The sequence below is a fragment of the Melozone crissalis genome, unplaced genomic scaffold (assembly GCF_028551555.1).
Source record: "Melozone crissalis strain CALT ecotype California unplaced genomic scaffold, PUWL_Pcris_2 ptg000041l_1, whole genome shotgun sequence".
NCBI lineage: Eukaryota > Metazoa > Chordata > Aves > Passeriformes > Passerellidae > Melozone > Melozone crissalis.
This window is the reverse complement of record NW_026535819.1, coordinates 7,415,134-7,431,263: the sequence shown is the minus strand read 5'-3', so window position 1 is coordinate 7,431,263 and position 16,130 is coordinate 7,415,134.

Here is a 16,130-nt window from a genome sequence, read left to right as displayed (position 1 = left end):
GGGCTCGTTCTTCAATGAAAAATACCTGGGAGTTTGTGCATATGCCAGGAGCCTGTAAGATAAACAGAGACTTAAATCCTCTCCTGAACCCAAATGTAAACAAATCCATGACCCTGCCAGGCTCTAAGGATCAAGCCTGGCACAGAGTTCTTATCTGTCTCAAAGGGGCTGAGTAATACCACAGATTTTAGTTTGTAAGCTGGCCCCGAGGGCAGCCCAGCCTGGATTCTGTGAATATGAGCATGAGAAAAACCTTGCTCTTCATTGCCTCTGATTTTTCTTATTCTTTCAAGAATCAAAGATATTTTCATTTTAATTCTTTTTGAATTACTGACCATACAGCTGAACAATTCAGTCAGAAGAGACCCACAATCTATAAATTTTCCCAGTTCCATGATTTTTTGAATATTTAATAAAACAAACTCTACTGTGTAGAAACCTGAAGCCTGGAAGAAGAGGTTGAGAATTAGGAATTTGTGATTGATTTTATTTTTATTTTAGGATTTGTTGTTTGGGGGTTTTTTTAATTATTGAAATAATTTAATCTCCTCATGTCTCAGTTTCCCCAGATGTCCAAGTGCCATCAGAAAGTCGGGACCAATCCCTGGAGTGGGAGTTTGAGTCTTAATGAAGAGGTTCCAGGCAGTGCAAATGAGAGCTGCTGCACGGCCACTCGGAGCATTAATGTTATTATAGGAGTTCCATGGGGACCCATTCAGGATGGAGAATCATCTTAAAGGGAGATGTGGAGTCTCTCTGCTTCTGCAGGTTAACAGCTGACCTTTTAATGCTCCATCTGTACAGTCTGATCCAGTGCAAATGTTTTGATCATTTAATATCATAAACACAGAAAGAATTTGGGAGAAAAATGATGTACTTTTAGCTCCAACCCAATGTTTATTTGCTCTGTTTGGCTAACTCCTATTCCTTTTTGTGGTAAGCAGGCTCAGGCTATGCAAGGCTGGGTTAAGGATTCCCCTGAGCTGCAAGTGTGGCCACACAAACCCTTGTTCCAGAGTAAAAACCAATTAAAAAATCCTTGCCTCTGGCTGCCCTTGTGTTGCAGCTTTTCACCCCCTCACCTGTGCCTCTGTCAGGGGGTTGTGCTGCAAACCATAACAGAAATGATCCGTGGTTAAAGCCCACAAACACCTGCCCCTCACATCCTGCTCAGTCATTTCAGGAGAGGGATCCCACTAAAAATGCCAGTGCAGAGCAGGGATTTAAACCCCACCAACCCCTGCACTGGCCTGGAGACCTGCTCACCTCTTGTTCTGCTCCTGGTGGGGAAATCTGCTCAGAAAAAGCAGATCTTGGTGTGCAGGTGTTCCAGATTGCAATGCAAGATGTTTTCCATTACCATCTGTATGGCAGATTACCTTTGTCAAGTGGGCAGTTTGCTTTATCTCTCTCTGAGTGGCCACATTCACACCTCCCTTGGGAGGGGACATTGCTGATAACAGCAATTGAACGTCACTGCATGGCTGATAAGAACTATAACATCCCATTGGGAGATGCCCCGCCCAGGGGGAGGAGCCAAGCATTGCTACCCAGATACAATCCAGAGGTTTTGAGACACCAGCACGGCTTCTCCACTGGATTCCCCAGAGGAACAGCAGCTGCCTCTGCTTCCACTGGATCTTCAGAGGAAGAATACATCCTTCTCTACAGATCCCCCTTGCTCCAACAGAACCACCCCTGACACTGCAGGAGGGCTGCAGCCACAATTGTCTAAGGCAGGGGAGCTGCAGCAGCTCCAGCTGCAGGACAGATCTCATCAGTCATGTTAAGCTTGAGGATGGGGTTCCTGGTGCCATCCTCAGAACATCTGGCAAATTGTCCTTCAGAAAAACCTGTCATCCCTGAATTGCAGGTTTAGGGGGACAGAGCTGGAGCACAGCCTTGCACAAGTTCACATTTTTGGTTAGGAGACCAAACTTTGAGCTCAGGCTGCCCTTGAATCACATCAGTGGATGATTGTAGGAACCTTCTGGGTTCTCCTCTTGCTGGGGCATCAGTCCCTGGAGCCAGATGCTGCTGAGGTGGATTGATGGATGATCACCTCCTCCTCAAAGCTGCTGATCTTTGTCCTGCACAAGCACTTGAGATGAATAAGCCAGTGCCAAAGAGTCCCACAACCCTCCTGCTGTGGTAATGCCCACAGCACATCTGTTCTCCATTGATACAAGAGCTGAGCAGTCATGAAGAAAGCTGCAGCAATTAGCAGAGAGAGAGGGAAAGAGAGTAAGACATTCCAGAAGATCCCTTTCCCTCTCAGAAGCTACAGACACAGAAGAGAAATGGGACCACAGGAGAGGTGTCCCACCCTCTTGTAAAGCACAGCAGGGAAGAGATGACACAGTGGTCCCCAAGCAGCTTTCTCTGAGCTCTGACAAGAGGAACAAATCCTCAAGGAGCACCATTTGTGTCAATTCTGGTCTAGATGTCCCACTCTCTGAGGTCCTGCTCGCTTGGTTCTCATCCTGGGAGACCACTTTAAAGGGAAGTGCTGTAGTCCCAAAACACTGCCTGGAAAAGGGACATGAATTGCACATACACATGCAAATGAGGAAGAAGTTTCAGTTTCAGCAGCACATCGTAATTCTGAATAGGGAAAAGAAATGAAAAAAAAAAAGAACAAAAAGAAAGGAGAATTCTATCCAGTGAGGCTTCTGCAGCAGGAACAGAGTTCATTTCTCTGCAGCTCTGGGGAGCGAAATGTATTCAGCTCACACAGGCCACTTCAGCATCTCTTTTTGTTTTTTATCTTCCCGACGTAGGAGAACAAATTTAACAATGAGATTCCGTTTCTGTTTCCTACATGTGGAATAATTAAATTTGCATCTCACTCTGTAGTTGGATCTGCTGTTTGAAGAGGAATGTATCAATTGGACATGAGCCCAATGTGTTCTGCTCTGCAAATAAGGCAGTTTGCAAAAAAACAAGGCATAATCTCTCACCCAGGCAATAATCACAGGAAAATCATCCCTCACTGACAGTTCTCTTCAGGGCTTGATTCATATTCTTGCTGGGGGAAGAACAGGAGGGAGGGGGTGTAAGGGGAACAGACTTTTGGCATCTCCTTGTGACAACCTTCATCAGAAGCTGGGTTCTGGTGAGGGCTGGGATGTTGCTGTGCCCTCGGTGGTGGCAGAGCTCTCTGATTTTCTGCAGGAAGTTTCACAAGCAGGAATTGTACATCTGCTGGCTTCCAAAGCCCGCTGGAACCACGGGGAACACTCCTGATGGCTTTGATCAGTCTTGTGTGAGCCTGGTGGAGAGTGATTTTCAGTGAAACCTCAGATCTTCTTCTCAGGGGTTTTGTCACCTGGAACAGAGCAGGGTGCTCAGCACTCCACATGATCAATCCTTCAGAAGAATCCAACCCTTCCAGGTTGGCTGGATGCAAATCCTTCACTCTCTGACCATCAAGCCTGTTCAGGTACCTTTCAATAAACAACCTCTCCCCATCCCTGCCTTCTGTGCCCAAAACCAGTGAAATTCATTTGTTTTTTCCACATTCCATCTCCAGTATTCCCTGCCTATGACATTTCCTTCAACCATTTTCAGGAATTGCTGTCCCTTTTCAATCCCATTCTTGTGTCCAGCAGGACAGAAAGAAAACGTGCCAGGCAGAAGGAGCAGAAGCCTCAAACTGTTGAAAAAATGTTTGGATCTGGCATGGCAGGAAATGAATAGAAGTTTAATTCGATCAATCAGAGAGTCCAACTGCACCTGGACCACTTAATCTAAAACTCCTCAGATTAAATACCTTGTTCTAAGAGGAAATTAATTGAGTTTGTCGAATGGTTCCTACTGCATTAAACACACTCTCGGTCAGGAAAACAGCAGAAATAAAAGCAATACAATTTTTTTTTTTTTTTACAGTTGAAAGGCTGTTAGTGGAGCTGGCTGAAGCTTTGGGTTTTCCTCTCTCCAATGCTCATTCCATAGAAGCCTCTTTTGGAAAGGTGGTTTTGATTTGGTTTGAATCACTGGTTTGATTTGGCTGTCCCAGGGGGTCTCAAACACCCACTGGGGTCTCCTGTGTGGGTGAACACAAACTCTGCAGGGGCTCTGGACACACAAAATCAGTGAAAATATGATTTTATTTTGTTCTCAAGTTGGTGTTCTCTGTTTTGTGCTCCCTCCCTCTCATGCTCTTGCACTCTTCCCACCCTCTTCCCTTCTTTCCCCCCCTTTCCTTTCCATACCTGAGCTGAATCTAATGAAGATGCATAAAAAATGTTTCCATTCTGTGAAATGCAATCCATCAACACACACTTCATATATATTGTGCAGAAATGAATCCATTTCAGCCAGGAAGGCTGATAAATCAATTTAAGTGGAAGACTTTTGACAGTTTAATTCAAATTAAGTCCACTTTGTTCAATTAGAAGGTAGCTGGAGGGGTGGTGGCAGGAAAAAACCAGGATTGCTAGAACAAAAACTGCATTTTTTCCCAGGCTGAAGCCACCTGTGGATCATTTTTCTTAGAGGAGGGACACAATGATACCAATTAACACACAATCAGCAACCAGCAAATTACTTGTTTTTAAAAGCAGATCCATATTTTGCACAGCATTCCTGCCTCCCTTTTCGTCAGCTGCAACAGCTCTGAGAATATTTTAAGGCGAAGGGTGAGGAGGAGGAGGAAGAGGTGGCCTAGGTCTTTCTTTCTGCATTCAGGGCTGAAATTCAGCACCCTTGGAGTCCTGCTGTGGGTGTGGAGCACCCTGGAAGAACCCCAGAGCTCTGGGAAAGCCCCATTGCTGGGTCAGAGTACAATCCCATGTCAAACCCCACATTCCCATTGGGTCAGACCCCACATTCCCATGGGTCAGAGCACAAATTCCCAGTGTCAGAGTACAATCCCCAGTGCCAGACCCCACATCCCAGTGCCAGATCCCACATTCCCATGGGTCAGAGCATGCATTTAGAGTGTCAGATGCCACATTTCCAGTGCCAGACCCCACATTCCAGTGTCAGACCCCTCATTCCCAGTGCCAACCTCACATTCCAAGTGTCAGAGCACAAATTCCCAGCGTCAGATGCCACATTCCCACTGCCAGACTCCACATTCCCAATGTCAGACCCCACAAATTAAGTGTCAGACCCCACATTCCCAGTGCCAGACCCCACATTCCCATGGGTCTGAGCACAAATTCCCAGTGTCAGACCCCACATCCCCAGTGCCATACCCCACATTCCCAGTGTCAGACCCCATATTCCCAGTGTCAGAGCACAAATTCCCAGTTCTGACCCCACATTCCGGTGCCAGACCCCCATATCCCCAGTGCCAGACCCCACATCCCCATGGGTCAGACTCCACATTCCCAATGTCAGACCCTATATCCCCTGCATCAAACCCCATATTCCCAGTGTCAGAGCACAAATTCCCAGTGTCAGACCCCACATCCCCCCTGCCAGACCCCACATTCTCAGTGTCAACCCCCTATTCCCAGTGCCAGACCCCACATTCCCAGTGCCAGACCCCACATTCCCATGGGGTCAGACCCCACATTCCCAATTTCATACCCCACTTCCCAGTGTCAGACCCCACATCCCCAGTGCCAGACCCCACATTCCCATGGGTCAGACCTCACCAGCCTTGCTTTGGCTCCCAGGCAGAGCTGGCACACACAGCTGTGAGTGCCCGGCTGGTTGCCCACAGTTTCCACCCTTGCAGCATCACAGACACTGTGGAAGCACAGTTTGTTTGGATTTTCTGGCTTTTCTGGGGCATTTTTCCTGCAAAAACACCATTTCTCCTTGCTAACAGAGGAGATGATTGCTGACAGCTCACATCCAGGAGCTGAGGCTGCTGAAATGTGGACATCCAGCTAATGGGATTAAATTCAGCCCAGGTAGTTTCTGTGTTCTGTGAAATTTGGTGAATCAATTCAGAATTCCCAGTGATCTGGGTTAAGAGAGATGTCGACTCCCAGATGTTGTAACACCTGAGAAAGTTGTGTTTTAGTGATTATTGAGCAATACATTTAAAAAGTGAATGACAGACCTGGAAAGCAGCATCTGCTTTTTCCCTTTCTAACATATTTTCTCAGCCAAACTGAGGTTTTTAAGTTCACAGTGCAAAATGTAACTGAATTTCATCCAAGTCTGCAGACTCACTAATGCTTTCTACATTCACATTGGCAAAGAACTCCCAATTTTTTTTTTTCCCCCAACAGTTTTGCAAAACTGAGTCCTTGTCCCTGACAGATGGAAAAACAAAGACTTTTGCAATTAGCAGGATAATGTAATTCATGAGATTTGGGTGAGGTTTTTCTTCTCCTTTCTTAGTCATAGCAGGGGAGAAAATATGTTTTGTTTGTTTTTTTAAATTTTTCTTCTGACAGAGTTTTTATAAAAATGGGAATCCTGTTGAGCAGGTTGAAGAAGTAGAGCCCAGAAAGAACAGCCACTACAGGGCAAAAATGACCAAATTGCTTTACTGAGCAATTGAGAGGATGCATCAGCTACAAGAGATGTGGTCGAAATTTCCTTTCTGTTACCTCTGACTGGTACCTGACAAATCCAGGCCTCAAAAAAAAAAAAAAAAAGGAAAGTTTTTCATTTAGGCTTGGATAAGAACAACAGAAGGTATTTGTGGAGGTAAATATTGTAGTTGAAAATCACTACCCCAGCAAGATGTTTTCCCTGGGCAGTGTGTGCCTGGTGAAACTCAGGAGTCTAACGAAGCCCAGCGGTGCCTCCAAGTGCTGGATGGCAATTTTCTAAAATCTGCTTCTGCCAGCTGCCAGGGGAACAAAAGCAGGAGAAAACAAGAGGATGGCCAAAATATTTGTGATTCAGCATTTTCCCCCACTTATTTTCCACCCTCCCCCCCCTCTCCAAATTGGGTTATTTGCAAAATGGACCTTGTTTTCACTGGAATTATTTTTTATTTTCCTTGTCTGCATGTGTGTGGGGAGGGGAAATCAGTTATCAAAGCATGGCAATTTAAACCATTTCATAGAAAAGAAAATGACTAAACAAGTGAATCTTTGGTAAAGATTTGCTTTAAGACAAGAAAATGTATTGTCAGATGGAAAATTGGCTTGGTGGAGGGTGGTCGGGAAGGATGGCTGAGAGAGGGGATAAAAGCAACGTGGAAAAGAACAGAGGGAGTTCTGGCAGAGGGGCAAAGCCTTTCTTTCACTGTACACGTGTTTTCCATGCCCTTCCAGCCCTGCTCTGGCAGGCCAGGGTGGCTGGGGAGGTGCAGAGATGCTGCTGGAGGGGTTCCACATCAGAGGGCTCCACGTTGTGACCCCTTGGAGAGGAGCCAGCCTGGAGGCTCCAGCTCTGTTCCCAAAGCTCTGCTGCAGGTCCCCAGCCTGGCTTCACTGCTCTTCTTTCAAATGGATTTATGGCCCTATAAACGGTGAATCACTGCCTACAACAAAGAGCAGGAGAGATTTCAGTGGTATCCAATTTAATAATTACTTGAGTAACTCAATAATTTTCAGATATGTGGTTTCAGTGTCTGCAGACCTTGAAGACCTGCTTGGAGCATTTGACAGGCAAGACAGCAATTTTTACTGCTCTGTTACAAACCCACCTCTTCACAGAGCTTGCACACACCTCATCCACATCTCAAAACCTCAGGAAGATTGTGGAGGGTTTGTTTGAGCCTGGACTTGGAGAATGATGTGCGGAGGATTTGTACCTGCACTTCCCCCTTTTTGAGGGCTGCTCCTCAGGCCAATTATGAAAAATTTCTGCCTCTGTGCTGATAAATGATTAATTGAACCACTCCAGTTGGAGATGTTTAAATCCAAGCTCCCAGAACTCTTGAGGTCTGCAGTGTGTCTTGATGGGCACTGAAAACAGCCCCCCTCCAGTTTGTATTCCTACATTAGGTTTTAACAAGGCTGAGCTGAGGTGCTCGAGGGTTATTTTGCCCCATCTCCACGATGAAAAACAGCCAGATCCCAGTGGAGCACCCTCACTGCTGCAGGTGTGTCCTCAACTCTGCTGCACAGCTGAATTCAGGCTGAGCAAGTGAAGTAGAAGATGAGACCACAAACACAGCTTTTCCTGAAGTCTTCCTGCCTCAGAATAAAATAGAGAAATGTGAGGATTCTGTAAATGGAATTGTTTCCATGACACTAAGGGAGCAGCATCCTACTGGTGACTCTGGGCTTTAGGGAACACGACTGTCACATCTCCAACCTAAGGACAGCAAAGGCTGCTTCTCAGGTTTCTGTGCCTGAAATGGCTCCTGAGGTATTAAAAAGTCTTTTTTCCCAGCCCTGAGACCAAAGAAGAAGTCGAGATTCATCAGTTCTGCTTTTCAATGTTGTTTATTTTCCCTTATCTATTCCATTCTTTCTCTGACCTGCTGAGATCTGTCCAGCAGGTTGGGTTGTGGCACAGTCCCTGCCCATGGGGTGGTGTTAGCTTTTTATACTAAAAACTACATGTACTTTATTTGCAATAATTTTCCAATACCTATCACCTATGTTAGACAGTCTGTCTCTATTCTAAACCAATCAGTGTCACCATCACAGCAAAAGATGGAGGACAAGAAGAAGAAGAAGAAGAAGAAGAAGAAGAAGAAGAAGAAGAAGAAGAAGAAGAAGAAGAAGGAGAAGAAAGAAGAAGAAGAAAAAGAAGAAGAAGAAGAAGAAGACACACTCAGATTCTTCCATCATGCTTCTTGAACCCCCATTCTAAAAACCCCAAAATTCTACATTTTCACCCTGTGACAAATTCACTATCATTCTACTCAAACTCTTGTGGCTTGTAACTCCTCACACAAAGTTGGTAATTGTTCCCATGGGCTAAAATCAAAGGCACAGGTGGTTTTGACTCTGTGCCAAGGTCTCTGAGCCCCCTGCCAGGGTCTCAAATCACCCTGGGCAGCCAGAAGAATGTCCTGGGTCCTGACAGCTGCTGAGGAGTCCCTGTGAAACCAGGGACAAGTGACAGCTCCCAGGTGAGCCAGCCCCACCACCTGTGTGACACCACCCTCACACCTGCACCACAACGTGCAAATTCCAGTTTCTCATCACGGGACTGCCCAAAATTTGCTCAGTTTTGGAATTCATCACACAAAGAATTAGCTTTAGGATGAGGCTGGGGACTCTCAGCCGTTCGCAGCCTGCCCAGGGGCATTGCTTGACAAGGGCAATTTCCCCTTTGAAGGCTCACGTTGGTGGAGCAGAATTCACACCTGCACTGGGGACTCTGCAGCTGAATGATTGTTATTTAAATGCTCATTTTTCCCCTTAATAAGCTGACACAGGTTAAAAGTGAGTCACTGGAAATAAATGGGCCTCCGTTCTTTTCTAGCAGAGAGTTAAACCACAAATTTTGGTGGGATAAATATTGATTTCCAGTGGCCTAAAATACCCTGAGTCCCTGGGCTGATTTGACACATTTCTGAGACTCAAGGAAGCAATTATCACCCTTCCCTAAATTTAGCCTTAGGTATCAAACCCTCCTGTTCCAAGTGCTTCCTCCTACAGGAAGAGAATGCTGCCAGTGTCACTTCAGCTCAACACTATAATTTTTTTTAAGTTCATACATTATTACTCTGTATTATATAGTGCACATCAATATTTTAGGTTAATAAATTTCAAAGGAGCATTTTTTTTCTTCTGAAAAATGTTGTTTTCAGTATTTATCCGTGTGGTCTGTTGTGTTTCAGAGTGTGATAAATGACCAAGTGGTTTTTATCTGTGCACAGATCTTTTTGTTGGGAGAGTGAACTGTGTGATAGTGGGATCTGGTATCTCTTGGGAATGCAATCAGAGAATGCTGGTTTATATCCTTGAGTTAAATCTCTGATCTTTAATAGCCATAAATTAATAAAAAATAATAAAATCAAAAGGAAAATAACTACTACTATGAGTACATGGTTGTTTAACCAAGAATCAAGAAGGTTTTTTTTTTTTTTTAGCACAAAGATTTGGATTCTCTGCTAGATCTGGGAAAAGCATGAGCACAACTTAAAACATGCTGCCCATTTCTTTTTGCACAATTTCTCTCATTGTGAATGCAATCAGAGAATGCTGGTTTATATCCTTGAGTTAAATCTCTGATCTTTAATAGCCATAAATTAAAAAAAATAAATTAAAATCAAAATGAAAATAACCACAGCCTACTATGAGTACATGATTGTTTAACTAATCATCAGGAAGATTTATTTTTTTAGCACAAAGGCTTGGATTCTCTGCTAGATCTGGGAAAAGCACAAGCATAACCTAAAACATTTGAGTCATCACGTTGCAAGGCATTGGAAAAACTCACAAAGTCCTTCCTCTGTGAGCTCCTATAACACCCAAGGACATTGGGAGCTGCTCATTTCTTTTTGCACAATCACACAAAATTCAGATTATGTGCCCAAAAGGAGGGGATTGGTAAACAAATGGTGGTAGTAGCACCAAAAGAGAATTTTGGATGGTCAGAGCTCGTGCAGGTGTTAGTTAATAGTGGCTGAGGGGGTGTTTAGGCTCAGGTGGGACCTTCTTGCTCTCTAAACTCCCTGGCAGGAGGTTGTGGCAAGGTGGGGTGAGGCTCTTCTCCCAGGTAAAAGCAACAGGACAGGAGGAAATGGCCCCAGCTGCACCAGGGGAGGTTTAGGCTGGATATTAGGGAAAATCTCTTCACAGAAGTGGTGGTCGGGCACTGGGAGAGGCTGCCCAGAGCAGCCCCCATCCCTGGAGGGGTTACAGACCTGTGGAAATGGCACCTGGGACATGGGGTAGTGCTGAATGTTGAGTTGGGCTCCCTGGTCACAGAGGGCTTTTCCAACCTTTATAAATCCATAATTGGTCTATCTGTGGTGTTTTGGGGTAGTTGTGGGTGAAGCCCAAGGGCTCAGGATCATTTTTGGTTGCTCTGCCCCATGAAAAAATATCAAAGTCAGCTTTGTATCCCATTAGGAATCGTTCGGTTTGCAGAGAGACACCCCCTGAGCATGCAGGATAAATCAAGGTAGGCATGAGGGTTATCAGGGCTTGCACTGAGCTGTTTCACCTTGTCAAATCCACATTTGACACCTGCAGGGCAAGCCTTGGTGGGAGGTGGTGATGGTGGAGGTGGGCAGAGGGCTTTCCACAGGGGATTTTTTTTTTCACAGTGTAAGGACTTTGGAGAAAATTAATGCGAAACATTAAAAATGTTCCTTTTTAAAAGGGAATCCATTTTTTAGGCACAATGAGACACTTCAGGTGGTGTGGCAGTGGTGAGTAATGCACACTGGAGTTATTTAACTTCATCTCATGCCTCACTATTCCCCAGGGGCGCCCATTAATCAGCGTTACCAGGCAGTTTGTCATGTCCTTTTGCTTAAATAATATCCATACCAAACTACAAGTAATGTGTGCACCTGGAAATCAGCAGGGGATCTGCCTGTGTCAGGACAGGAGGATCTGTTCTGGAGGGCACAGCAAAGCTGAAGGACTCCAGTTGAGGGCTTTGAAATGGTCCTGTAGGAGATTGTTAGAGTTAGAATGTGTGTCACAAAGGGAAAATGCAGGAGCCAGCTCTGCTGAACCAGGAGAAGCCTGGCAAATAAAGGCAGCAATAAGTTCACAGAGAGGTGTGGCCACAGACACCACACCACCCTTGGGAACCATTTCTGCATTTCTCTGCCATATGAGGAGGGGTTTCACGTGTGTTTGGGTGTGTGATTGCAGCTCATGTGATACAAGGGTGGTATGTATCACCAACTGGAGTCTCTGTACAAATCACAAACGGGACGAGGCTGCTGTGGAACTGCCTTGAGCTGTTTTATTTTCCAGCATCAGTCTCATTACTTGCTTATGACAATGGGAAGATGCCAGCAGCTCACATCTCAGGCAGCAGGCCAAGAACCTAATGTTACAACTTACTTTATAAGTTTTTTGACCAATCACACCAAGCAGAAGCACATTGACAGTAGTTCTATCCAATCACTATAAGCACACGGACCTTTGGTTAAAACAATGCTTGCTTATTTCAAATACAATACCTGCTTGTAAGCCTTAAAACACAATGCACAGAGCTCCATTATTAACCTTCAAACTTCCTAATATCTTGCTAGATAAACTTTTCTGTAGCTTAGGGAGTTATTCCAGACAAGCGTTAATACACAGACCATTGTTCTATTTGCCCTTGCTTTTCTACCTTTTTAAAAATAATTTTTCTGCTGACCAATCTCATGGCTGCTGCTTAGCTCTGCTCACAGTTCTGCTGTCTCTGAGGCCTGCTTTGTGCAGCTTTCCCAAAACCCTCTGATTTTGTGGATTCCTACAATATGTTCTCCCTTCCTGCCAAAATTGGGCAAAATCTGCCAGGAGGGCCCTGATTGGGCACATCAGGCAGATTTCTTGGTGGCTCCTGGTTCTCATGGTTTAGACCTACCTGTAAAGGTGCTGAGGGACACTCCAGTGACAGAGGGTTTGGGAGGGGGATGATGTGTGCCTGCTGAGACCTGAATCCTGGAGCAAAAACCTTTCCCTGCAGGGATTTAAAAGATCCAACTACAAATCTTGAGCAGACTCAAGTAACTTCTTTGTGTTTGGGTGATTAGTGGTTGGATTTTGTCTGTTTGTGTTGGTGGGTATTATGTGTTAGTGTGTTGTGGGGTAAAAACACTGTTCTGTCACAGACATCTTTTATGGAAAATCCTTTCTTCAGGATTTTTCCTCCTGAGAATCTGAGAGGCCTCAGGAACAAAATGTAAACAATGATTATCTGCTGCTGCGGAATGCAACAGGTGCATCTGTGATTGCTCTCATGTGGTTGTTTCTAATTAATGGCCAATCACAGCCCAGCTGGCTCAGACAGAGAGCCCGAGCCACAAGCCTTTATCATTTCTTTTTTATTCTATTCTTAGCTAGCCTTCTGATGAAACTTTTTCTTCTATTATTTTATTATAGTTTTAATTTAATATATATAATAAAATAATAAATCAGCCTTCTGAAACATGGAGTCAGATCCTCGTCTCTTCCCTCAACCTGAGACCCCTGTGAACACCATCCCACTGTCCTTTATCATTTTCTTAAATGCCCGGGTGCCAGTGCCCTCTCAGTGAATTGATGTCACCTGTGTTTGGTTAGAGCCTTCCTGTTACATTTTTTATTTAAGAGAGTATGTAAGTGTGGATGTGGTGCTTACAGACAGGGCTTGGCAGTGCTGGGTTAACAGATCCAATGATCTTGAAGCTCTTTTGCAACCTAAACTATTCCATGAGTCTCTGATCCACCAGAAACTGAAAAAGCCTCTCTGATTTTATTAATTGACTCGTACTCTACCAGAACTACCACATTTTATCTACATTCTGCAAATAGAGATGGGCTACCATCACCCCTGAAGGACAGCATGAGGAGTTCCTGTGCTGAGGATCTGAGGGGAAATCTCTCCTCTCTGTACACAACCCCAGAAACTGAAAAAAACCTCTCTGATTTTACAAATGAACTCATGCACTACCAGAACTACCACATTTTACCCACATTCTGCAAATAGAGATTGGTTTCTATCACCCTCTATGGATGACATGAGGATTTCCTGTGCTGAGGATCTGAGGGGGAATCTCTCCTCTCTGTACACATCCCCACAGCCTGGCTGCTCCAGAGAGCTCAGCTTTTCAAAGCAAAGCCTGGCAGATCTTTACCCAGCTCCCTCTCTTGTTTGTCAGGGACGTGTTTAAACTGGATACCTGAAGGTTAAATCACTGCAAGCCCTCATCAAACCAGTAAATCACCTAATTCCCCACCTCCCCCAGCCAAATGTTTTCTCTGACTTGTTAAGCAAAATACAGACAGCATGGCCTGCCATTCCTGCAGAACTCACAGCCTTCCAACACCTGAAATTACTGGCAGACCTGTCAAAAATGACCTTCTTTCAACAACATCTCTCTCTTTTTTTATTCTCCCCACCTCCAGGTAGAAGGTGGGGGAGGTAAGAAAACTGTAAAGATCAAGCCACAGCTGCATGTGGTACCTAATTAAACAAGTGTAAGAAAGCAGAGAAAGGTCAGGTTGTCAAAAATCATTGCTGTATCTTTACTGGATTGTATTTAGAGACTGATAGCAGCAAAGAAAATAACTCAATAAAGAGAGTGAGACTGGAATAACAAACTGACTCCAGGGACAAGCTGGTTTTGAAATGCAAAAGGCTAAAGCTGCAAGATTTATGTGTATATATATATATATACATATATGTGCGTATGTATGAATATACACACATAGAGACACAAACGGGAGGGAAACAAGTGCTGGGAATGAAAGGAAAAGTGTTTGCAAGAGTAAACAGATGACAACATGGAGAAGGAGGTGGGGCAATTGAAGTTCAAGCAGGAAATGTGGCAAGAATTAGAGGCTGAAAATATACAAAAGTAAGGAATTTAGGAAGAAATTCTTCCCTGTGAGGGTGATGAGGCTCTGGCACAGGGTGCCCAGCCCAGCTGTGGCTGCCCCTGGATCCCTGGCAGTGCCCAAGGCCAGGCTGGACAGGGCTGGGAGCAACCTGGGATACTGGGATGTGTCCCTGCCATGGCAGGGGTGGAATGGGATGGGCTTTGAGGTCCCTTCCAACCCAAACCAGTCAGTGATTCTATAACAATTCTGTGATAAAAGGAGAATAAAATAATTAAATAAATTAAGGAGTGGATAGGAGTGGGGAAAATAGAAGAAAACAGAAAATGCAGACACAGATTCAGAGGAGAAAGATGAGGCAGAGAGGGAAATCAGACCAGTGATCCAAGGACTGGCTGCGCTTTGAGAGCACTGGGGAAATTTTGGGATCACCTACCCATGCAGACAGACCTCTTTCCACCAATTTTCCCTTTCCTTCCATCTTCCCACTGCCCTTTTCCAGTCCAGCCCCCCAGGCTGAGCTGTGCTGGTGTGGGCAGGACCCTGGTGGATCCTGTGCCTCAGTGACCATCTAGAATAGAATAGGATAGAATAGAATAGAATAGAATAGAATAGACACCTTTGGCTTGATGCTCACTCAGAACCACCATTTGGGCACTGCTCAAGGGGGGAGAATCTTAGGAAGGAAAAAGGGAGAAAAGGAAGAAAATGGTCTCCATGTGGAGGAGGAAAACAAAGCAAACCAAATCTCCTTCTGTGTTACTTGGTGGTTTCATTGGAGCCTGAACAAGGTAGGGAGATCAGGGAGGTTTGAGTGCTCTCTGTTATTAAGCATCTCTTCATTTGTTCTGTCTGGGCTGGGATGGCCTCCAAACATTTGCTCCTGCTGGTTATATCTGCCTTCCTCTGACACCATTAAATGTTTTATAAAGCCTGCTCTGCCAGTATCTGTAGCCTGGAAGAAGCTGCGCAGGGTTTAAGGGGAGGAGAAGGAGAATTTTTTTCCTTTGGCAGAAGAGAATTTTTCCTCTTCTATTCCCCCACAAACAACTTGGAAAAGACACACATGGTGCATTGCATTTAACAAACTGACAATGCATTTAAATAGTGTACCACTGCAAGTATAATTGCAATTTGTTGTAATTTCTTCTCCAAATTCCACCCTGACACAGTTGATTTATTTTGCAAATCAGTGCATCTGGAGCGTGTGCCGTGTCACATTATGGGCCTTTGATACAGAACCTTTGTTTTATAACAGGGAAAATAATTAGCTTTCGGACAAGCTTGAGCTGTGATGTCAGAAGCTATCCATGGCTGCTGAAAGAAGTTATTAGTGTTGAGCTGATGAAGGTTCCCTGGCAAAGCTCTGCCTCTTTCCTAATTTGTCTCTCTGGGATTTTAGTAAAATTTAAAGGAAAAAAGAGTATGTGTAAAAAAAATGCATTTATTTATGTATTAAAAAGATCTATATTTGTATGGCATAAATGCCAGTAACATTGCTGCTGCTGAGATCTACAGACAGCTGAGAAATAACCAAAACAAAAGGCACTGCTTCATTCCAGCAGTGGCAACACTTTGCTCCGAGCAGGGAAACATTTGGGCAATTTTTTTAATTAACTTTTTTCTCCCTCCTCCTGCCTTGCTCCTCGAAATTCATAGTGTTCGTTGGCAAGTCTGGTAATTATCAATCATTAACAGTGTCAGCTTTCCTCCAAGTGCCATCAGCAGAGCCCTCTCCCAATGTCAGGGGGGAAAATCCTTCCCTGGCTGTCCCTGCAGTAATTTCTCCCAGGCTGGAGCCATTTTCCTGCTCCAAAA